This window comes from Dipodomys merriami, unplaced genomic scaffold, assembly GCF_024711535.1.
Source record: "Dipodomys merriami isolate MVZ:Mamm:240054 unplaced genomic scaffold, mDipMer1.0.p SCAF_33, whole genome shotgun sequence".
Lineage (NCBI taxonomy): Eukaryota > Metazoa > Chordata > Mammalia > Rodentia > Heteromyidae > Dipodomys > Dipodomys merriami.
The window spans coordinates 2,493,382-2,518,278 of record NW_027204826.1 but is presented as its reverse complement, the minus strand read 5'-3'; the positions used below and the strand labels follow the sequence as shown (position 1 = coordinate 2,518,278).

Sequence of the window (24,897 nt, the reverse complement as noted above, 5' to 3'; positions counted from 1 at the left end):
TGGAAGAATGATAATCTAATGAAGAATGGGGAGGTATTTCACATAAGGCGGAAGGTGTGGTGTGACTAGGGGAAAATGAAGGACATAAAAGGCTAGAGGCTGGGGAGCAGCTGAAGAGCCAGTGATATATCCTGAGTACCAGTTACCTGTTGTACACTTTGTATCTCTATTTATGTATTTAGTCTGGGTACTGGGGCTTTCATACAGGACCTGGGTGCTGTCCCTTAGCTTTATTCATGCAAAGCTGGTGCTCTACTACTTGAGCCACACCTCTGCTTCTGGAGATAAGTTTGAGTCTTTCTCAGGCTGGCTTTAAACCAGGATCCTCAGATTTCAGCCTCCTGAGTAGCAAGCATTATATATTCCCTCCCTCCCTCCCTCCCTCCCTTCCTCCCTTCCTTCCTTTCTTCCTTTCTTTTTTTCCTTTTTCTCTTTTGGATTGTGAGGCTTGAACTCAGGGCCTGGGCACTGTCCTTGAGCCTCTTTGTGCTCAAGGCTAGTGCTCTACCACTTGAGCCACAGCATTACTTCCATTTTTTGAGTGGTTAATTGGAGATAAGAGGGGGCTTTTTTGCTTGGGCTGGGTCTGAACCATGATCCTAAGATCTCAGCCTCTTGAGTGTCTAGAAGAGCCACTGATACCTGGCTCCATTTCTTTTTACAATAAAGAAACTGTTGATTCTATATTTCTAATATTAACTCTCCAATGTGTAATTACTTCTATATGCTTTCCTTTGCATTCCTATATGCATCTCTTTTAGATGAAGAAATTGAGGATTAGAGTTTAAATAACCACCCCCACTCCCCACATACAAATGCAGAGTCAAGCGATGGAACTGGGATCCAAAGCCCTCTCTTCTCCAAACATATTTTTCTCAGATAAGGGAATAAGTTAGGAAATGTAATTTGATAGGAAGTGGTAGAAAAACACATGTAATATAGACTTTCAGAAGTGTGTCATCAGTTTAACACACATGAGCATCAAGTATGTAGTGGGTATTGTGAACCAAATACACGGGATGCATTAGTGAACCAACCAAACAAACAAAAAATCTGTTGCTATAGTATATTGGAAGGTGACAGAGAATAAAGCAAGAAAGTGGGCACTGGGATGCCTGGAGATTGCGCCTTTTCAAGAATAATAATGTCTGTGAAGGCCGCCCAGGGCACACTAAATAGAAGTTTTTTTTTTGTTTTTTTTTTCCCCTTCAGTCGTGGGGCTTAAACTCTGGGCCTGGGTGCTGTCTCTGAGCATTTCAGCTCAAGGCTAGCACTCTACCACTCGAGCCACAGCGCCACTTTTGGTTTTCTGAGTGGTTTATTGGAGATAAGAGTCTAATGCATTTTTCCTGCCCAGGCTGACTTTGAAACCCGATCTTCAGATCTTAACCTCCTGAGTAGATAGGATTACAGGTGTGAGCCACTGGCATCTGGCAGAAGTATTTTGTATAGGTCTTGAGTCACAAGTATGCTTGCTGCTGTGTCCCTGGAATTCTAGTCCATAGTTTTAGGAGGTGATTGAATATGGAGGTGTGCGTGTGTGTGTGTGTGTGTGTGTGTGTGTGTGTGTGTGTGTTTTAACTTTTTATTTTAAAATGATGTATTTGCAGAAGAGTTGCACAAATTGGTCATAAAGTTCCTTCATATTAGAGATTCTCAACCTGAGCATTATTGATAATTAGGACTGGATAATCTTTTGTTATGATGACAGGTTGTCCTGTATATTATAGGAGTTAAGCAGCATTCCTGGCTGCTTCCACTGGATTCTAGTACCTTCTCCTCACTTGAAACAATCATTCCATTATGAACTGCTGCCATTTACTCTTCCCTCAGCCTCTATCGTTCTAGCATCTCGGATAACCATGGTGCATTTGTCAAGTTAATAAATAGACTTCGCTGGTTTCATCCAGACTTCAGATTTTATTTGTATTTCATCAGTTTTCCCATTCATACCCTTTTTTCATTCCATTAGCCACACCAGGGTCCAGGATACTGCATTGCTTCAGTTGTCAGCGCCTCTCCGCATCTCTCTTCCAACCTGCGACAGTCTTCTCTAATCTCCTGTGACCTTGATGCTTTAGTGTACTGGGTCAGGTATATTATAGGTGCTCTTCCATGTAGTTTTGTCTGAAATTTTCTCATGATTAGACTGGAGTTGTGGATTTTGGGGAATAGCTCAGATATGAGATATTCTAATTATTATATCTTACCATAGGCTGTATCAAATAAGTGGGATCCCTTTGTTACTGTTGCTCTATTGTAAAGTTTATATTTTTCTTCCCAGGAGAAGCAAGTTAGTAAGTCAGCCCACACTGAAGAGAGGGGAATTAAACTACTTCCTAGAGGGAGATGTATAAAAGAATGTGTGTGTGTGTGTGTGTGTGTGTGTGTGTGTGTGTGTGTGTGTATTAAAACAGTAGTTGGTAAATATTTTGGGAGCAATACTTTTGAGACTTTGCCAGTATCCTGTTTCTGTGCACTAGTTTTAGTTTTCATCAGGAGATTATGTTAGCAATGCTTATAAATACTTTAAGATACCATTGTGTAGCTATGGAGTTTTGGAGGCACTGTTGTATTTCATTCTTTTTATATTCATTAGTTGAAATTCTTCTGTAAGGAAGGTATGATCATTTTGTTATTACAAATTCATGAGTATTCTTAGGGCTTTAATTTAATATTGTTATTTTGTTGTTCCTTTTCTTTTTTCTTTTTAGGTCTGAGACTGGGATTCTAACTCAGTACCTGCCACTTTTGCTCATTGCCTAGCACTCTAACAACTGAGCTATACCTCCAACCCCTCTGTTGCTTTTTTAGTTGAACTTATGTGTCTTTTGTGTGTGTGTGCATGCATGCATGCGTGTGCCAGTCCTGGGGCTTGAACTCAGGGTCTGGGCACTGTCCTTTAGCTTTTTCACCAAGGCTTGTGCTCTACCAATTGAGCCAAAATCCGCTTCTGGATTTTTGTTGGTTAATCGGAGCTAAGAATCTCAGGGAACTTTTCTGCTTGGGCTGGTTTTGAATTTCTGTCCTCAGATGTTAGCCTCTTGAACAGGATTACAGGAGTAAACCACCAGCATCAGGCTTTCTGTGTTCTCTTGATCCCCCATCTTTTTGTGTAAACATGTACACACTTCTGTACTTTCTGGCACTCCTGATTGTGTTTGGCTCATCCTGTTTTTTTTTGTTTTTTCTGCCCCAGCCTTAGAGTCAGTCATTTTTTTGAGGAGCCCTTGTTCTTTATATTAGAGGATGGTATTTTGAGGCCCAGATCTGACTGCTAGTTAAGCTTATTGCTCCTGGTTGTTACTGCTTCTGCTTCCTCAGTGGACTGAGTTAGTGGAGCAATACACATAATTTCAATTTGTAAATTTAATTTTTTTCAAAAATTTTGAAACGAAGTTTCACCTTTAGTGGCCTTGAACTTTTGAACTTGAGATTTTACTGCCTCAAAGTCCTGAGCCATACCTGGCTCATACAGCCATCTCCTTATTTATGTATGTGAAAGTAGACATGCATTCACAGTACCATCTATAATTCTTAACTAGATTTGTTTTGGTCCAAAAGGTTTGCTGATGGACTGGATGTGGGGAGTGACAAGACAGAGGTGTTTTTTCTGGGGGGAGGGCAGGGGTGGACAGGAAGGATAGGGTTGAGACAGGACAGACCAGAGCAGTTTTGTGGGGCAAAGGCAGGAATTCTGTTCCAGACTGGTTCCTTTTTTTTTTTTTTTTCTTTTTTTCTTTTTGCACACTAGTTTTAAACTCGGGGCCACTGCTTGCTAGGCAGGCTTTCTGCCTGGTCTCACCTTTAGCCACAGACCAGTTCAGTGTTTGAGATGCATAATAGACATGCTAATAGAGTTGTCAGCAGTTATACATGTGACTGTAGAGCTCTGAGAACAGGGTGGGCTGGGTGTGCTGGGAGCTAGAGGAATGATGTAGCTGGAGAAGGGAAGAAGCTCCCTGCAGTAAGAGATGAGCATTGCTGCCTGATACTTAGGATTGGAGTGAATTACAGGGTGGAGGTCACATCCATCCTAGTGCATTCTCATTATTGCAAGATACTGAGCTGTGTTTGGGGTGAACATTGCTTTTTTTTTTTTCTCCATAAATGTACATTTCAGCATGAGACAAATCAGACCTGAGAAGAGCAATCAAAGGGAAATACCAGCAACTGCACGGAGATAAGGTGCCAGCAAAGCTTGTGAGAGGACAGAATCAAGAAGCTCAAATAAGTGCCAGCTCCACCTGAGCCATGGTACAAGCAAAGTATCAGTCACAACCCACCCCTGTAGGGCACTGGTGGCTCTCATGCCTGTCATTCTAGGAAGCATCCCAGGAAGCTGAGATCTGAGGATCAAGGTTTGAAGCCAGGCAGGGCAGGAAAGTTGATGAGACTCTTAAATCCAGTGGATCACCAAAAAGCTGAAAGTGGAGGTGTGGCTCTGGTAGTAGAGGGCCAGCCCTGAGTGAAAAAGCTAAGGGACAGCTCCCAGGCCCTGAGTTCAAACCTCAGTACTAACACAAAAATAAGGAATCACATTGAGGTTTCACACTGTACACAGCAGCCAGCAGACACTCGACCGCAGCTTCTCTTGGTTCCTTGGTTTGCTCCTCAGTGTTGCTTTCTGCTCCACTCACATTACAAGGCCCTGGGTTGATAATTGTGCCCATGGTCACTGGCATGTTAATGAAGCCACTCAGTGAGCTGGTTGGAAGTGTTGCTATTGTACTTGACTTTTCAACTTTTCACCGGCTGCCACCTTTTCACAGTTAATACAATTTCCATGTGCTAACAGGCTTCCATGCCAGATCACACAGAGACATCTCACCCTCTCCTGTGGGATGTGTTTTTGTTTTTGTTGTTGTTAATTCTATTTGTTTTGGATACTGCTGCTTTTACAGAAGGTCTTGACATTCACACATCATCTGGTTGTAAAGGCAAACCCAAAGAATTTTCAAAGAATTTGAGCCTCTACCCTGGTAAACTGAAGTTTTAGTAAAACATTTAAATTTCAATTCCTCTGTACTAAAAATGGATAGGCTTCCAAAGCATGAGGCAGGCACATCACACCTACCGAGAAGTTATTTGGAAGCTAGTCATTCTTCAGGGACTGGAAGAATAATAAAAGATGCACCTGGCTTTGGATGATAGAGGCCTGTAATCACATGACTCCATCCTCAGTTCTAGCACTGAATGGTTGGCAAAGCTGCAAGTCATATTTATGTCCCAGTGTGTTGAATTTATTAGTTACAAGAAAGCCTAGTACATGTATGTACCCCTCTGTGTGCTGGACAACTGTTGCCATGGTCCCTAGCGCACAGCAAACACACCACTGTTAATCGAATGAAGGAATCACCTAAGATATTTGATGCTTATATAAGGTCCAAAGACTGACTTAGTTCCTTCCTGAAAACATCAGATACTAAAAATTTCAATTGTCCAAGTCAGAGCGTAAAAGGAATCCGTGTGATAACATCTTAAATTTAGGCTTAACCAAACAATGCTGCTTTTTGAAAACACGACTGTCTTCCAAATAGTTCATAAGCCAACCCTCCAGCAGTAGTCAGGAATTCTCATTTCAACATACTAACTAAGGTATGGCGTGCACAGGGAAGGATTCCAGTGGTGTAATGACTTTGAAAAATGAACTTACAGTTGAACAAAATGAATACCAGGAAGCTGGCACATTTGTGTGTGTGGGAGAGCTGGGGGAGGGCAGATGAATGGAGAGAGGAAGGGTGTGTGAATATAGTCATAAGATGCAGTGTACCTGTGTGAAAACAAAGCCAGGTCATGCCGGGCGCCGGTGGCTCACACCTGTAATCCTAGCTACTCAGGAGGCTGAGATCTGAGGATCTCGGTTCAAAGCCAGCCCGGGTAGGAAACACTGTGAGATTCCTATCTCCAATAAACCACTAGAAAACCGGAAGTGGCGCTATAGCTCAAGTGGTAGAGTGCTCACCTTGAGCTGCAGAGCTGAGGAACAGCGCCCAGGCCCAGAGTTCAAGCCCCACAACCAACCAAAAAAAAAAAAAAAAAAAAAAGCCAGGTCACTTGTTCGTGGGCTGGGGGGGAGAGGGGTGGGAGAGATAGTGGTAACATTGATCAAGATGCACTGTACTGACATGATGAACTGAAACCCATCTGTACCACTATTTAAAGGTAAGAAAACAAATTATTTTTAAAGAATTCTCATTTCAAGAGTCAATGTCTAGCTGGGCACTGGTGGCTTATGCCTGTAATCCTAGCTACTCAGGAGGCTGAGATCTGAGCATCACAGTTCAAAGCCCTGTGAAACTCTTATCTCCAATAAACCACCAGAAAACCAGAAGTGGCGCTGTGGCTCAAGTAGTAGAGTGCTAGCCTTGAGCTGAAGAGCTGAGGGACAGCGCCCAGGCCCAGAATTCAGGCCCCATGACCGACAAAAAAAAGAATCAATGTCTGGATTTGAACCCTGGCTAGTCTTTTACTAGCGTTGTGACCTAACGTTAATTTCCTGTGGCCCAGTGTCTTCCTGAAAGTGGGGGTGATACTTGTACCTTTGGTGGGGGGGGGGTTGTGAGGCTATCTCCTGTGGTCTGTTAAAATCTAAAAAGAACTTTTTTGTTTTAGACTTAGTTTTCTATTCCTTTTAATTCACATATAATGACTGTATATTTAAGGGGTAAGAACTTGAACCTAGGGCCTAGACACTGACCCTGAGCTTTTATTCCTCAAGGCTAGCACTCTACCACTTGAACTGCAGCTCCACTTTCTGGCTTTTTGGAATTTGAATAGGTGTCATGCATGGAGACACATAAATGTTTGGCCTACAATTTGACATTCAGACTTAAACTGTTATTCTAAAATCTTTGTGAGGCTAGTCCTTATCTTTTCTATTTGTTCTCCTTTCCTTTCTTTTCCTTTCCTTTCTCCCTTTACTGCTTAGTGTTTTCACTCAGGGCTGGTGCTCTACCACTTGAATCACTCCTCCACTTGTGGCTTTTTGCTGGTTAATTGGAGATAAGAGTCTCACAGACTGCTCAGACTGGCTTTGAAGGGGAAATCCTCGGATCTGGGTCTCCTGTGTGGATAAGGTTACAAGCCTGAGCCACTGGTGCCCAGCTAATTTTTCATTTTGCAGAACACCATCTATGCTGAGTGTCAAGGGCAAAACCCCTTGTGAATGAGAAACATATTGCCGATAGGAAGTACACTGGTTGGGATAAGAATTTGTTTTTTATTTTTACTTCTTAGCAGATTAAAATAATAATTATTAAATGTTTAACTGTGGGCTGTCCTGAGCATGTTACTTTCTGAGATTAAGCATCATATTATGGTTAAGAACGTGGGTTCTGGCCATGTACTGCTTTTCTCTGAGAATTTTTTTGTTGTTTAAGCCAAGGTCTCACAATGTATCCCAGACTGGCCTCAAATTCAGAATCTTCCTGCCTCAGCCTCCTGAGTGCTTAGAGGGTTTTTGATGAGCTAATATGTGAAAAATGCTTAGAATGATGCCTGAAGCATTGTCAGTCTTACATGTTTGTTAAAGAATGAGCAGGGTGCTGGTGGCTTATGCCTGTAACCCTAGCTAGTCAGGAGGCTGACATCTGTGGATTGCAGTTTGAAGCCAGCCCAGCTAGACAGATCCTTAAGACTCTTATGTCTAATTAACAATAAAATCCCCAAACTGGAGACAAGGCTCAAATGGTAGAATGGAAGCCGTGAGCCAGAGGATGAAGCCCCAAGTTCAAGTCCCAGTACCAGCAAAGAAAAAAAAGTAAAGAATAATAATAATAATAATGAAAATACTACATGTAAAAACAAATGATAGCTTGTAGTTTTCTAATGTATTTATGTTTTTATCCATATGCAGTTGACTGAAGCTCTTTTTATCGTTTAAAGCTAGTGCTTGTCCCATAATTTCTGAAGTAGATTCCATTTAATTAGAAGGGAAGATGCAATGATAGAAGCATTAAGCTGTTTGGAATAATGAGCTGAACATTTTCAAATGCCAAAAAATTGCCACCTTCACAGGCAAGCAGCTCCTTTTGGCTTTTATTTGGGTTATGCAGCAGGTTATATATGTGGGATTTGAAGGAGAGAAGGTTTAAGGTATTGAGACCCACTGCAAAGCTGTTTCCTAATGCCAGTTTTTTTTTTTTTTTTTCCTTCACTTGAAGCCTTACTTTTGCAGCTGATTTTTTTTTTCCATCTTTGCTTGAGTCTGGCTCCATCCACAATTCTAAGCCAGGGGCCAGTGGCTCACATCTGTAATCCTGGCTACTCAGGTGGCTGAGATCTGAGGATTACAGTTCAAAGTCAGCCAGGGCAGGAAGGTCTTTGAGACTCTTATCTCCAATTAACCATCAAAAATCTGGAAGTAGAGGTGTGGCAAAAGTGGTAGAGTACCAGCCTTGAGCAGAAAAAGCTAAGGAACAGTGCTTAGGCCTTGAGTTCAAGCCCCATGACAGGCTCACATGCTCTCACACACACCCTTACAACTAAATGTTTCAAGTGAACTGCAAGGTCTTACTTCAACTCTTGGTCCTGAAGTTGAAAGAGCTTGTTGGTTTCTAAATTCAACATGAGGTTGATATGAAGAGTGATGAGGGAAAGGAGAAACCTGAAATTCAATGACCTTTTCTTTTCTATGCAATGTAAGCACAAGTTGGAAGGCCTGTCTATCCTCTCTGCACAAATACAGCTCCATCTGTGAATTTAAATCACACTGTGGACAACATAAGAATAAATCTATGGATACAGTAAATTCTAGCTTAAGGAATTAAAGTTTTGCATTCTTTAATTTTATTTCCTATGTACTTTAAATGTGTACCAAGAAAATTGGATTCCTATTATAACTGCAACTTGTGGTGCTCTTGTCAATTTTGTATTCTGAATATCTAGCAAAACAATCTTGTCATCTGGGGAAGGATGTGTTTTGTATTCTTCATAAGGCAAGTAGAGGGCTTTACAAATGAGTGCATATTAATGCTGTCGCTTCTCCTGTGGGGCTGCCGTGGTCTGAGTTTTTATGGACTTCATGATTCCTAGCCTTTAATTCCCTATGCCCTCTGCAAAGATCTCAAATGTATCCTAAAAATATATATTTTATGATAGAAAAATATAATTTTATTATAAGAAAATATATAACAAAAGGAGCAAATCTGTCCTGCTGTCCAGAGATAACTAGGGCTAGTAAATGGGTATTCCCCACCCTACCCCTCCCCCCCCCATAGATTTCTAAATATCTAATTGATAGTATGCTAGACACAGTAGGGACACAGCTTATCTATCTGTAAATTACATTCAGCCTGATGGACTGGCTGCACTGGCCAGCAGCATGTAGAGCACGCTGGCTGAGGAAACAGATTCATTCGTGATCATTCTAGGAGATGCTTTGTATTTCAGAGGATTTTTTTGCTTTTTCTTTTTTTGGCCAGTCATGAGGCTTGCACTCAAGGCCTGGGCACTGTCCTGGAGCTTTTTCACACAAGGCTATCCACTTTGAGCCACAGCTCTACTTCTGGTTTTCTGATGGTTCATTGGAGATAAGAGTTTCACGGATTTTCCTGCCCCAGCTGGCTTCAAACCCTGACCCTCAAATCTCAGCCTCCTGAGTAGCTAGGATCACAGGTGTGAACCACTGGAGCCCAGCAGGGTTTTTTTTTTTAAAATTGCTAAATGACTATGATAAATGTCTGAAGTAGTTTCAGTTTTCTCTCTTTTAGTAGTATTGGGGCTTGAACTCAGGGTATTATGCTCTACCACTAAGCTTTGTCTCCAGCCCTGTTTTGTACTTGCCTTTTACTTGGGCCTACCCCTAGACTTTGAACCACCTATTTCATTCTTCCCTTTGTAGCTGGGATGGAGGCATACACCACCATGCCCAGCTCTCTCCATTGAGACGGAAGCTTGCTGACTCCTCCACCCAGGCTGGCCTGGAATCACCATCCTCCTCAGGTACCTAGTTATATTTTTTGATAACACTTGCTCCTCCTGTTCAGTAGTTTATAATTAAAAGAACTGGCAATCAATAAGGGCATATTAGTAGAAGAGAGAGACCTTGGTAGTTCTCAGAGTATGTCTTAGATCTCTTGGACATATCTGAGCATACTGCTGTCTAATAGAAATAATACATGGCACATATGTAATTTCAAATATTCTAGTGGTTGCATTGTTAAAAGTAAAAAATAGGTGAAGCTGGGTGCTAGGGCTCACACCTATAACCCTAGCTACTTCTAGGAGGCTGAGATCTGAGGATTGTGGTTCAAAGCCAGCCTGGGCAGGAAAATCCACAAGACTCATATGTCCAATTAACTACCAAAAAAAAAAAAAAAGCCAGAAGTGGACCTGTGGCTCAAATAGTAGAGCACTAGCCTTAAAATAGCTCAGGGAGAGTGCCCATGGCTAGAGTTCAAGCCCCTGGACTGCACCCCTCCCTCCCAAAGAAGTAAAATTGATTTTAGTGACACATTGTATTTAATATAAATAAATATAATCAAAATTTTATTGCTACATAGAGTCAACATAAACAATCTCCCATTCATTTTTGCTAAGTCTTCAAACTCTTGTGTTTTTTCCAATTACAGCCCAGGTCAGCTCAGACTAGCTGCATTTTAAGTGTTCAGTAAGTAGCAACATGTGGCTACTGTTTGCACAGTTCTAGAAGGTATAATTTCTCCTACAAGATGCAGTAAAGTATCCTTTGCAGGTGCTCTGGAGGCTGTGGGGCAAGAATTCAGCAAAGCCAAATGGCCCTATGAATATGCTCCAGCACTCCAGAGAGAGAGAGAGAGAGAGAGAGAGAGAGAGAGAGAGAGAGAGAGAGAGAGAGAGAGAGAGAGAGAGAGAGAGAGAGAGAGAGAGAGAGAGAGAGAGAGAGAGAGAGAGAGAGAGAGAGAGTCTCACATGAGATTTTAAAGCTTGGTCTCAATAAAATTATTTAATTCTGCACAGTGCTAAATTTGTTGTCAGCTGAAGACCCACTGGAAATATTAGCTGTAGTAATTCTCACAGTAGTAAGATCGCTTTCATATTCCATTTGTGCACATATACCTCGTCATGGAAGACCTGAGATGAGCAAAACTTCTTCCTGGGAAAGAAGACACTTATGGAGTGTACACACATATTACATATTCTGTGCAAACTATACATACGTATTCATAAACTGGTTTATTGTAAGCTTTTCTATTAAATATACACTCTACTTTGTTCTGGATGATCATGCCCATTTCTCTTTACATGGTTTTGATTAACAGATTAGGAGACTGGAACCTTAAAAGGGACATGTCTTGCTCATTTTTCTGTCCCTGGGACTTAGTAAAGGGCCTGACATGGACACACCGCATGCATAATGGATCCAAAGGCTGAATATGTGTACAAGAACTTTGTTAACTTGATGTGCTATTAGCAAAAGCTAATGTTTCTCCAGTTTGTAGTATCTTTTTTTTTTTTTTCTTCTGACCCAATACTGGAGCTTGAACTCAGAACCTCTCACACTTGCTTGGCTTTTTAGTGTAATCAATACTTACAATTCTAGCTTGATGCTGGTTGAAGATTAGAGTCTCAGACTTTTCTGCTTAGGCTGTGTTTGAACTGGGATCCTAGGATTACAGGTATGAGCCACCAGCAATTGCCTAATTTTTTTTTTTAAACTAGGAGGGAAGAACTGATAATTATTTGCTCATATAATCAAGAAGTAGGATTGCTTATCATGGTTGTATTTTTACTTTTAATATTTTACTCTACAGATCTTGACTATGGGGCTGGGAAGGTGGCTCAGTGGTAGAGCGCTTGCCTTGCATGCATGAGGCCCTGGGTTTGATTCCTCATCACCACATAAGCAAAAAAAAAAAAAAAAGCCGGAAATGGCGCTGTGGCTCAAGTGATAGAGCACTAGCCTTGCGCTGAAGAGCTGAGGGACAGAGCCCAGGCCCAGAATTCAGGCCCCACGACCAGAAAAAAAAAAAAAAAAAATTTATTGGGGCTGAGAAAGTGGCTCAGTGGTAGAATGCTTGCCTTGCATGTATGAGGCCCTGGGTTCGATTCCTCAGCATCACATAAGCAGAAAAAGCTGGAAGTGGCTCAAAGTGGTAGAGCACTAGCCTTGAGCTGAAGAGCTGAGGGACAGCGCCCAGGCCCAGAGTTCAGGCCCCATGACCAGCAAAAACAAAAACAGACAAACAGATCTTGACTATGAAGAAATACATTTCTAAAACTAAATTATATTTGCTGTTTTAAAAGATGCTTAGCACTTGTCTCTACCTCTACTAAAACAGTTAAAATCTTGTTCTTATTGGGAGTGAAATACTTGACTACATTCACTATAAGTCATCTTTGTCAATTTCCAAAGTGGCAAGATTTGAGAGATAAGAACAAATTCAGCGAGGTCACAGTACAGAAGGCAAAGTAGCAATATATTGATTACTGGAATTGGGCTCAGAGTAATCAGACAAGATCCCAGATGTGAATGGCTTTCTTATGTCCACAAGGATGAAAGGACCCCACCTTTCTCCTCTGGGGAGGCATGCAGCCTCTGGTGAACGTTTATTTTGAACGCAAAACAAAACCATAATGCAAGAGCAAAGCAAGACCTCCCAGCCAGCATTTCAAAGTGATCTGCATGAAAACATTAGCTTTTCCTAGCATCAGCCATGAGTTTCCATAATTGCCCCCATTCAGTGAGTCATCTGTAACAACTGAAAATTCGGATATTTCCCATTTGTTAGTTGGTTGTTTTTGTTTTGTTTTTTAAATTGGCTTGTTTTTAACTTTCCTGAATGAAGTAAGCAAGCCTGCTATGAAATAGCCTGTGCTGTTTGCTGGGAGTTGGTGAGAGCCTGTAGAAGCAGCTACCCATGTACCAGGACTCTGTGAATGAACCACACACATTGGGAGATGTGGGCAGCTTTCTGCTTTCCTTCTATTTCCTCATGCCTATCTTTTCAGTGTTTAACAGAAAGATTACTGGATTAAACTCTAAACTCCCCAATGACAGTAAAGTCCATTGTTAGTATGAAAAAAAATATGAAGCATACATTGCAAAAGAGGTACAATGGAGACTTATCTGGCTAAAGGTAAAAGGATGTATTGGTGGAATGAAATGATTGGCTTCATTCAAAGGCAGAAGAAACGTGTTCTCTTCCCTTGTCAATCTCTTTTTCTTCCTGGCTAGCCAAGGCATTTTTGTTTGTTTCATGTTTTGGCAGTACTGAGGTTTAAACTGAGGGGCTTATACTTGCTAGGCCCGTGCTCTATCATTTGAGGCATGGCCTCTCACCATTTTTGCATTAGTTATTTTTTTTTAAGACAGGGTCTCATGCTTTTGTCTTAGGCTACTCTATAATCCTCCTACTTATACCTTCAGAATAACTGGAATTAGAAGTGTTTGCCACCATGCCCTGCTGATTTGTTACAAGATTTCACTTTTTGCTCAGGCTGGTCTTGAACTGTGGTCCTTCCAATCTCCAATTCCCGAGTAGCTGGGATTGTAGGTGTGAGTCACCTCACCTGGCCTTACATACCCATTTTGAAACAGTGCCATTACTGAAAAATCTCTGATTGTCTCTGTTATATTTTTGAGTTTGAGTTTGATATGCTCAGGCACAAGGGAAGGAAGACTGAAATCTGCCCTTAAAAAAAATGACTGCTAACTCATCTTGCATCTATCTGTTCATTAGTACTGCAGAAAATACTAATAACAGTAGGTTAAAGCAAGATGCTCCTGATGACTGCATATTTTAATATAGTTCATTATTCTGTTTAATATGAGGCCTTTAAAATTTGAATCTAATTCAGCAAAACCTCTTAGGAGGTAAAACTGGCTCTGTTAGTGTGCCAAATTAGAGCTCACTCATTTGACAATATGTTCAGCTTTAATTTTTGGTTTTTTTACATCAGTGTCTGACTGATGAAACTCAAACTGAATAATAATCTGTGAAAAAGAAAAGGATGTGTTCATAGCTGATTAGAGAATCTAATTGAGCCATGAGCTACAATTTTACTGTTGGGATTTTTTTAAGAAACAGAAGAAAAGGAACGTGATTTCGGCTTCAAAGGAACTCCTCATCCCTTAATACTTAAGACTATGACTAGTGTAGCTTGACTGTCCTGGTGTCTGCCCTTAGGTATCATTTCCAGGAAAATGCTATAGGAACACGTCTCTCTGTGTGTATGTACTTTTGTGCCAGTACTGGGATTTGAACTCAGGACCTGAATGCTGTCTCTTAGCTTTTTCACTTAAGGCTAGGCTCTAACACTTGAACCACAGCTCCATTTCTGGTTTTTTAAGTGGTTAATTGTAGATAAGAGTCTCACAGACTTCCTCCCCAGGATGGCTTTGAACTGTGATCCTCACATCTAGCCTCCTGAGTAGCTAAGATTATAGGCATGAACCACTGGCACTCAGGAGTTATATTCTTAAGGTTTAGTGTTAATGGCTGAACTGCCAGCTAACGGAACATTTAAGAGGACTGCAAATGGCATGCATAGTAAACATTCTCCCTGGAGAAGAAAAATACTTACTCATGTATATTGACATTACTTTGGAGTTTGGTGGTTTGTAGTTTGAGAATGTTATTGTGAACGATTAATCTATAAAACACACTTATTATAAATGAATTGTAGGCTGTGTATAAAAGTAATTTGTGTAATATCTAGCCTAGTTCAAGTGGCTTATGAGTTTTGAAAGCATGGTGTTTTTTGTTTTTTTTTTTTTTTTTCCTTCTGACCTGCTCCTTTTAGAATTTAAAGTTTCTAAGTTCAGGGCTGGGAAGGTGGCTCAGTGGTAGAGTGCTTGCCTTGCATGCCTGAGGCCCTGGGTTCGATTCCTCAGCACCACATAAGCAAAATGAAAAAAGCCGGAAGTGGCGCTGTGGCTCAAGTGGTAGAGCGCTAGCTTTGAGCTGAAGAGCTGAGGGACAGCGCACAGGCCCAGAGTTCAGACCCCATGACTGGACCCAAAAAAAAAAAAAAAGTTTCTAAGTTCATACCTCTTGTTCACAGATGTATTCCAGAACTTAGTGCCTGTTGTGTGGCAAACTTGCAGAAAAGAACAATATGTAAACAGCTCTATCTAGAAGACTGAGTGGGTCTTTAAATGCACAGATCTGATCTTGTTTCGGAATTCGGAGATTGTCTTCCTACTTTTCTGTGGGTTGGTGTGGAGTGTGTGCAGCCTTGCACTAACACTTGCACTAACACCACACACCTACCCTGTGCCATAGCTAGTATCACGTGCTAAGGTTACAAAGATGATTCCTATTACACAGCTTACACAGGGTAAAGAAAGTACCAATGAATAAGATCTGAGGCTGAGGGGTAAGGGCTCAAAGTCATCGTGGCATTATCCTAGTGGTAAGAGGGGTGCTAGAGGCCGAAAGTCTTACCTGTTTGGTCATAGCATTCTGCAAGCAGTTGCTGGAATTTACCTGCCTGCTAGGCCATGCTCCAGGGAAAGCAGAGAGGCCGTTCATTGCTGTGTTCAAGGGTGAGGGGCTGGCCACCACACCTCCCAGTTGGAATCTTGGCATGCCAAGATGACCTGCTTCTCTGCTTCTCAGATACTATATCTGTGAAATGGAAATAAAACAGTGCTGAATTATTAAGGACCAGAGGCTTAGATCATGACAGGTGCTTAGATCATTGTAGAATACATACTAATTTCTACCTACTTTGTCTATTTCAGTCTAATAATCTTTTCTGAGAAAGGTATAGGAGTGCAGCTGATGGAGTGGGAATTCCACAGGCCTACCTGTGCCCATGGAGGTCTGCTGAGTGGATGGTGGCTCACAGCAATTTCCTAGCATCACCCTGTGTCAGGTGGAGAACTCTCATCACCCCCAGAGCAGGGGCCATGTTCAGCATGCCAGTGTCATGAGTTTTAATATTTGAAAATTCTAGAATTGCTGCTAGGAGATGGAGCCCTTTCTTCTACTTTGTAGGGAATGTGATGTTCTGCCCACACAGATACCCAAATAGCTCTGACTGCTGGAAGATTGGGTATTTCACCTCTTTCTGCTTATTAGATGCCTGAATTTTTCACTCTTATCTGGGTTTGAAGCCCAGGATTGTGTGTGTGTATGTGTGTGCGTGTGAGTGATTTTTCCATTTGGCCAATGAGGTAACAGTACCCTTTTCCTAGGGTTTGTTGTAAGGATTAGTAGAGAATGCAAAACAGTCAGACAGTGCCTGACAGTAAGTTGCAGATTTTACCAAGTTAATACTCCTGTCATTATCATCATGGTCATTACCCTGTGCTTCACATCAGTGAGGATGCACAAACTACACAGCCCTCTTCTCTGCTTGGAACCGTGAGTCTAAATTTCCTACTTCAATTATATTGTAACCTTCCTACGAAGTCTGTTCCCTTCTGGGGCACACAGGGCTGCAGGAACACTGAAAATGTTGGGATTGGCTTTCCTGGCTTTGTATTATAGCTGTTCCCTGGCCCAATTTCCCTTATACTCCCTTCCTACACACTGTTCTTGAATTGAGGATCAAATTAGGCAGTACTTTCATGCTTTTGGTGGCAAAATTCTGATCTTACCAATGAGCTCATTACTTTTATAATGACATACAAAATGCATGTATAACCATCAGTTATTAAGCACTGGTTACCATTTATCCTAGATTTGTTCCTCTTTCTCTTATTTAAAAGAGTGGTGGGTTGCCACCCCCCCCTTTAAAAAAATTGAGATTAGGTGATTACATAAATTTACATATTTCACAGTATTGTGGAATAGTGACAATTAAAGTCACAAACACATTTTAACCTTCACAAGGCAAATTGTCATTATCATGGTCTATAACCTTTGTGAATTCTCGGAGCTTTGACAATACAGCTATTTCTTCCACATCGGGTGATATGTACATTTCTTTCCTTTTGCTTAGTGTCAGCTGTTCCCTCTTTCCCTCTCCTTCCCTCCCTCCGATCGCTGCCTTTGAGTTGCTTAGTTCATTTTTGTCTATGTCCAGTGCAGCTCATGGGCCCCTCTGTTGTATGTTTCCCCTTTTCCCTCTGATTCTGTGTCCTCCTCCTCAGATGTGCGCATAGATATACCATATGTGTGGCCAAGAACTTGGAGTCATTTAGCAATGATACCACAAAATGAGTGGAAGTCCTTTGTTTCTCGATTCCTTTGTCATATCTCCTTGCATTTTGGCCTCAGCATCCACATATCAGGGAGACCAGGTGCCATTTGTCTCTTTGCTCTTTCTTGGCTTACCACATTCAAAATGATTTGCCTAGTTCCATCCATTTCCCTGCAAATGCCATCATTTTGTCCTTTCTAATGGTTGAATAATATTCCATTGTATATAGGTATCACAATTTTTGGATCCGTTCAGCTGTAGTGGGGCATCTAGGTTGTTTTTATATCTTGGCTATTGTGAACAGTGCTGCAATGAACATGGAGGTGCATGTGTGTCTTTGTATCCTGGTTTCTGTTGCTTAGGGTAGATGCCTAGGAATGGTATGGCTGGGTCATAGGGGAGGTCTATATTTAGCTTTCTGAGCTACCTCCAGACTGCTTTCTAAAGTGGTTGTATTAGTGGACATTCCCACAAGCAATGCAGTAGGGTTCCTCTTTTCCTCTTTCTCGGTTTCCCTCCAACATTTGTCATTGGCTGACTTTAGGATGTGGGTCATTCTGACTGGGGTAAGGTGGTATCTCAGAGTTGTTTTTATTTGCATTTCCTTTACAGCCAAGGATAATGAACATTTTCTCATGTGTTTCTTTGCCATTTTTTATCTCTTCTGAAAAGTCTCTTTAGCTCCCTTTCTTGCCCATTTAATGATTGGTTTGTTAGATTTGGGAGGGATTTGTTTTTTGAGTTCCCTGTATATAATGGTTATCAGACCCTTGTCTGATCCCAATTAGTTGGCTGTCTTTCTAGTTTGGTTGCTATTTCTTTAGCTGTGCAGAAACTTTATTTTGTTTTGGTTTTTATTTTGGGTCCGGTCGTGGGCCTGAACTCTGAGCCTGGGGCACTGCCCCTCAGCTCTTCAGCTCAAGACTAGTGCTCTACCACTTGAGCCACAGAACCACTTCCAGCTTGTTTTTTTGCTTATGGGTGCTGAGGAATCAAACCCAGGGCCTCAAGCATGCAAGGCAAGCGCTTTACCACAGAGCTACCTTCCCAGCCAGAAACTTTATTTTAAGGTGGTCTCATTTATCAAGTCTCTCTCCAATTTGTTGTGACCCTGAGACTGTTCAGGAAGTTCCTGCCTGTTCCTGTAAGTTCAAGTGTCTCTCCTACTCTGTCCTGCAGTGATTTCAGAGTATCAGGTTTGATGTTAAGGTCTTTAATCCATTTTGAGTTGATGTTGGTGCATGGTGACAGGCTAGGGTCCACTTTTAGTTTTCTGTATGTGGCCACCCAGTTCTCCCAGCACCAGTAGTTGAAGAATCTATGCTTCTTCCATTGTATGTCTTTGGCTCCTTTGTCAAATATTTACTGACTCTTAAATATGCGGTTTTATTTCTGGATCTTCTAATCTATTCCATTGGTCTTTGGGTCTCTTTTTGTGCCAGTACCAACCTGTCTTTGTTATGGCTATATAGTAGAGCTTGAAATCTGGAATCATGATCCCTCCCGCCTTCTTTTCCTTTGGCTATTCTAAGTCTCTTGTTGTTCCATATGAATTTTTGGGCTGTTTTCTCTATTTCAGTAAAGTATGTCATTGGGATTTTAATGGGAATGCATTGAATTTATATGTCCATTTTGGCAGTATGGCCCTTTTCACTATATTAATTCTGCCTATCCAAGAACGTGGGAAGTCTTTCCATTTCCTGGTGTCCTGTATGATTTCTTTTTTTAGGGTTTTATAGTTTTCATTAAATAGAGCCTTTACATCTTTGCTTAGGTTAATTCCTAGATGTTTTATTTTTTTGAAGTTATTATGAATGGGGTTGTTTCCTTGATTTCCCTTTCTGCTTGTACATTACTGGTGTGTAGAAAGGTGACTGATTTTGTGGGTTAATTTTGTATCTTGCTACTTTGCCAAAGTGGCCAATAAGCTCTTAAGAATTTGGGAGTGGAGCTTTTGGGATTGTTAAGATATAAAATTGTCACATGCAAAAAGGGAGAGTTTAACTTTTTCTATCCCTATGCAGATCCCTTCTTCTTCTTTCCCTATACAGATCCCTTGAATGTCTTTTTCTTGCCTTATTGCTCTGGCTGAGGATTTCAGAACTATATTGAAGAGGAGTGGAGAGAGTGGGCATCCTTGCCTTGTTCCTGTTTTTAGGGGAATTGGTTGTAGTTTTTCCCCATTAAGTATAATATTGGGTTGCCACCGTTTTAAATAGGGAAATCCAGGCAGACACAGAACGGTTAGAAAATTTGCCTAACATTACACATTAGCTATTTAATGACAGAGAATTGGTTTACTCCACAGCTTTTTCCTTAAAATAAAAAAAATTGAATCACAGACAGGGTGCAAAGGCAAACATTTGCCTAGCAGGCAGGCATGGAGTCTTGAGTTCCATCTCTAGCATCTCAAAAAGGGGAGGGGAATTACAAAATTAAGGTAAACTTTTTCTAATAAAGTTTATAGATAGTAAGAGAAAATAGGATAGGCAAAGGAAAGAAAATAAATAGATATAAGTAGTGAAGAAGTTTAAATAGCTAAATGTTGATCAGCTAGAAGAACAGGAATGAATCAGAACAGAAAATATCATTCAAGTACTTTTGTTGTCTCAATTTATAGAAGGCCTGTCTATTGAAGGATTATTATTATCTGGTGGTGATGTTTTTGACTTGGAGATTGGAAATTACTGAAATTACATCTAGAAATGAGGACAAAGAAGATATTAGACTATGAGATGCAGAAATAAAAAGATTATGTGTATATATATATATATATATTAATTTTATTTATTTTTGTCAGTCGTGGGGCCTGAACTCTGGGCCTGGGCTCTGTCTCTGAGCTCTTCAGCTCAAGGCTAGTGTTCTACCACTTGAGCCACAGCGCCACTTCCAGCCTTTTCTGCTTATGCGGTGCTAAGGAATTGAACCCAGGGCCTCATACATGCAAGGCAAGCACTCTACCACCACTAATACACCTTCCCAGCCCCAGATTATGTATATTTAACAGACAACTGATGTAGATGAAATGTTAAATACACACACACTCACACACATGAACACATACATATAAAAATATGTATGTGCCAGTGGTGGTGTAATGTAGAGAGAATTGAAAGAAAGCTAATTGCAAGTATTCTTTGATGCAGGGAGAAAAGATTCAGATAAGCGCTCTGGAGTTTGTTGCCATAGTATTAAATTATATCTTTCTGGAGATGAAGTCTCAACATGAAGCTTCCATCTTTTATTTGCAGTGTTCTAAGTGGGGGCAAAGAGGCTGAGGAAGCCTTCTGATAGGTCTTGCAGTAGCTACCCATTAGCATGTCATAGCCATTACTGAGGAGCTTTAGCTTTAACCTAAGTATCCCCACACCCTTACAAGAGGCATGAATTCTGCATCTTTGTTTTACCAATGATTCATCTGTATATATTTAGTATTGACTAAATATACTCACTAGCATTCACTTCAACAATAAAGTGTAATCAGGAGGCTGCGATTTGAGGATCAGTATAAAACTAACCTAGGCAGATAAATCCCTGAGACTGTTATCTTCAGTTAACTAGCAAAAAAACAAGTGGAGGTGTGGCTCAAGTGGTAGAATGCCCACTTTGAGCGAAAAAGTCAAGCAAGAGCATAAGGCCCTGAGTTCAACCTCCAGTACTAGCACAAAACAACCCAAAAAACAGGATAAGCTATCCTTCTCTCTGAAGCCACCAGCTCACCTCTCATGTGGGCTTGTGGAGAAGGATGCCATGTACTGTCACCCACTGCTGCCCAGACCCAACACGCCTGCATTCAGCTTTGACTCATCAACTCCTACATGCAGCCATCTAGCCAAGTCTGGTGATTATTCCATTGGAGTATGTAGTTTGCTCTTCATTTTAATTACGTGTTTATTTTATGATTTATCTGGGCTTTCAGCAGCAAGTTCTCGTAAGCCACACAAAGTAACTTTATATGTCAGGGGTGTGTGCAAGCACATGTGTGCATGCCAATCCTGGGACTTGAACTTAGGGCCTGGACACTGTCTCTGAGATTTTTTGATCAAGGCACGTACTCTCCCACTAGAGCCGCAGATCTACTTCCCATTTTTTGTTTGTTTGTTGTTGTTTTTGCTGGTTAATTGGAGATTAGAGTCTCATAGACTTTCCTGATCAGGCTGGCTTCAAACTGTGATCCTCAGATCTCAGCCTCTCAGTAGCTCAGGTGACAGGTATGAGCCACTGTTACCTGGCAAACACCAAGTAACTTCTTTATGTAGTCCCTTTTCATTTCTGTTTAATATGGTTATTTAACTGTAGTTTTTTTTTTTTTTTTTTTTTTTTTTGCTGGGTGTCACTAGAGAATTCACTCCTGTTAAAGGCACAGTTCATTTGTAGGAAATCATGCACATCAGCAGAGTTAGCAAAGGCGTTGAAAACAGCTGTTATCAGGTAGTAAAATCACTTTCCATATGCAGTTGTTTTGAATTTGGACAAGCCCATCTGTTTTGCCTTAAAAGGTAAAGACATGTTTGAAGACAGATATTTGTAACTTCCTATGAGGGAATTCCTATTGTACAGATCATTGCAGGGTTATTGGGTTTTTAACTGGGCAGCAAACATCCAGTCTTCTGAGCAGGTAGTGAGGCATCTGATAATTTACCATTTTGGAAGTATATTGGTTGTTAATCTTCCTCCCTCTCTCCCTCCCTGCTGCCCCCGCATTAGATGTGATTTTGCAAGTTATTAATGTAATTTAAAGGAGCAGGTGTTTTTGTAGAAAAGATCATTTAGGAATGTAATAAGACCTGGATGGAAATTTTCTTGTGGATTATACAAGAAGGGAGGAGCTAAATTTTTATTAACGTTTAGTCTCTGTTCTATGGTAGAAATATAGAATAGCAGTTTAGAGAGTGTTAGGAATATTTGCAGACTAATTTGTGTTTTGTTTAGAGTTAACAAGTTTGTCTTGTTTAAGTAGATTCTAATCTTGGGTTAGAGGCTCTCTCTCCATTTGTTGATTTAAAAAAATACATTATTACTGGGCACCATGTCTTTTCAATTGAGAGGTTATTTGAGGGAGATGCCAGGCTTGCTCTGGGAGAGGCCATCCTGTACTGGGCCTCCCTTGATGTAGATGTGTTACGAGCCCTTCACTTTTGACTTCAGTGTCCATTCTGTTATGTAAGGGAGTTTGACCAAGGATCTTTTCAGCGCAGAGACTATGATTTTGTGATTCTGCAGTCCTTCCTGGGTCATTTTCTTAGATAGGAAGAGCTGATCCAAGTTTCCTTCCCCAGTCCCTCTTCTGATGGGTATGGATAAAGCCACCCTAAAAGCTCTTAATTGAAGTGAAGTAACCTAAACAGATATTGAACCTACAACTATAGTGTTATTAGTCTCATACTACTAACAGCATTCTAACAACAAAAAACCAATTGAAATTTAAAGGTTGATAAAGAAGGCTTAAAACACTTTTGTCTTCCACAGAGCCTGGGAGGACCAGTCTAGTCACAGCTGTAGTGTAATGAGGTAGTTAGGAACACCAGTACTGTAATCCTGATACCTGGATCCACAGCTGTCTCTGCTACTTACTACAGAATCTGCTGAATGTTTTCCAAGGAGTAAATGCTTGGTTCAAAGTTGCTGTTACTGCTTTTATATGTTACACTGATATTTCCTTTAATTACCACAATAATCCTATGAAAGTGACCAGAGAGATTAAGTAATAAATAGATGTTAGAGTTATGGTTTAAACTAGGTCTTTCTAACTTAGTCCAGAACCCAGATTCCTTCCTCCCACAATTCTAAATATTGTTAACTAATGGGCTGACAGTTATATAAATGCTCATGTATCACTGTGTTAAAATAATGTATCTACCCTTGCCCCTTTTCATAGTTGTGCCTTTTGGTCCTCAGGATTTTCAGTGAGTTATTTTCATACCATGTGATAGTGTGTGTGTGTGTGTGTGTGTGTGTGTGTGTGTGTGTGTGTGTGTGAGAGAGAGAGAGAGAGAGAGAGAGAGAGAGAGAGAGAGAGAGAGAGCACACGTAACACCCATACTGGGCCTTAAACTCGGGGACTGGGTACTGTCCCTTAGTTTTTTCACTCAAAGCTAGTGCCCTACCACTTGAGCCACAGCTCAATTAAACATAAGAGTCTTGGGGCTGGGAAGCTGGCTCAGCATGCGTGAGGCCCTGGGTTTGATTCCTCAGCACCACATAAACAGAAAAAGCTGGAAGCAGCACTGTGGCTCTTCAGCTCAAGCTGAAGAGCTCTTGAGCTGAAGAGCTCAGGGACAGCGCCCAGGCCTAGAGTTCAAGCTCCACGACCAAAAAAAAAAAAAGAAAAAAAAGAAAAAAAAAGATAAGAGTCTCATGGATTTTTTTGGCTGGCGTTGAACTGTGACTCTTAGATCTCAGCCTCCTTAGCTAAGATTATAGCTGTGAACCACTGGTGCCTGGCTTCCAGTTGTTCTCTATTTATGATATTTTATAGTACATTATTTCAGTCACCTCTGGGTGTTCCTCTCCCTCCCCCCATTTTACAGTTTTTTTGGACAGAAATAAACTTATACAGATAGGCTCTGTCATTACTCTGCCTCTTCCTGACAATATCTTGCTTACTGCTGAGTTATAAAAACTAGGTTTGTGCTGGCTTTAGACATACTACTTTTTTTTTTTTTTTTGGTCAGTCATGGGGCTTGAACTCTGGGCCTGGGCACTGTCCCTCAGCAATTCAGCTCAAGGCTAGTGCTCTAGCACTGGAGCCACAGCGCCACTTCAGTTTTCTGGTGGTTTTATTGGAGCTAAGAGTCTCATGAACGTTCCTGCTTGGGCTGGCTTTGAGCAACAATCCTCAGAAATCAACCTCCTGAGTAGCTAGGATTATACGTGTGAACCCCCTGCAACCGGCATTAGACATATTACATTTTGAGTTCCAGAAGATTTGTGTGTGTGTGTGTGTGTGTGTGTGTGTGTGTGTGTGTGTGTGTGTGTGTGTGTGTGTGTGTGTGTGTGTGTGTGTGTGTGTGTGTGTGTGTGTGTGTGTGTGTGTGTGTGTGTGTGTGTGTGTTGTGTTGGTTCTAGAGCTTGAACTCAGGACTTAGGCACTGTCCTTGAGGTTTTTTGCTCAAGGCTAGCTACTTGAGCCACAGTTCCACTTCAACTTTTTGCTAGTTAATTAGAGATAAGTCTTATGAGGCATGGCTCAGGTAGGTAGAGTACCAGCCAGTGAGGGAAAGTGTCAGATACTCAGTTTGAGTTCCAGTCTCAGACCAAAAGAAGAAAAGAAGAAGAGGAGGAGGAGTCTCCTGGACTCTCCTACCTGGGCTGACTTTGAACCATGATCCTCAGATCTCGCCACCTGAGTAGCAAGGTTCACGGGTGTAAGCCACTGATGCCTAGCAACCCAAAAGAGTTTTACTTCACTTTTGTTTCTGAATCAATTCTTCTTTAGTATTTCAAAAAAGTACCTTAAACATGGATTCTATGTGATATAAAATTAATTTCATTTAAGAATCTGTAATAAAGTCTGTGAGTATGGTCACCTTCATTTTATAGACAATGAAGGCAAGGTACGGGAATTTTACCTTGCTTATTTTTAAAAATTTCTGGGATTGGCATATATTTTTTGATGAAAAGTCAGGTGGTCTATGTCACAGCAACTGAACTCTGACCATCTAGAAAGCAGACTTGTAGTGGATGCCTGTAATCAGGGATTGTCCCTAACCCGGTATGCATTACTTTTTCTTTCTGGTTGGCATATCTCAGTGACCAGCATCATGATTTTTTCACTTTGATTTCCTTGTTAAAGTACTGGTTACAGGAGCACGCATGTTG

General features: G+C 41.1%; 1 protein-coding gene across 5 annotated transcripts in view; it reads left to right on the top strand.

The window, feature by feature from the left end:
- The window catches only part of Peak1 (pseudopodium enriched atypical kinase 1), a 230,520-nt gene that overhangs the window by 5,732 nt on the left and 199,891 nt on the right, over positions 1–24,897 (top strand). For 2 of the 5 annotated variants that reach the window (XM_070042828.1, XM_070042826.1), the window contains exon 2: positions 9,845–9,945. The exons of the other annotated variants lie outside the window; for them this stretch is intronic. The gene's annotated coding sequence lies outside the window, so the exon portion shown is untranslated. The remainder of the gene's footprint in view (positions 1–9,844; positions 9,946–24,897) is intronic. 5 annotated transcript variants of the gene reach the window in all.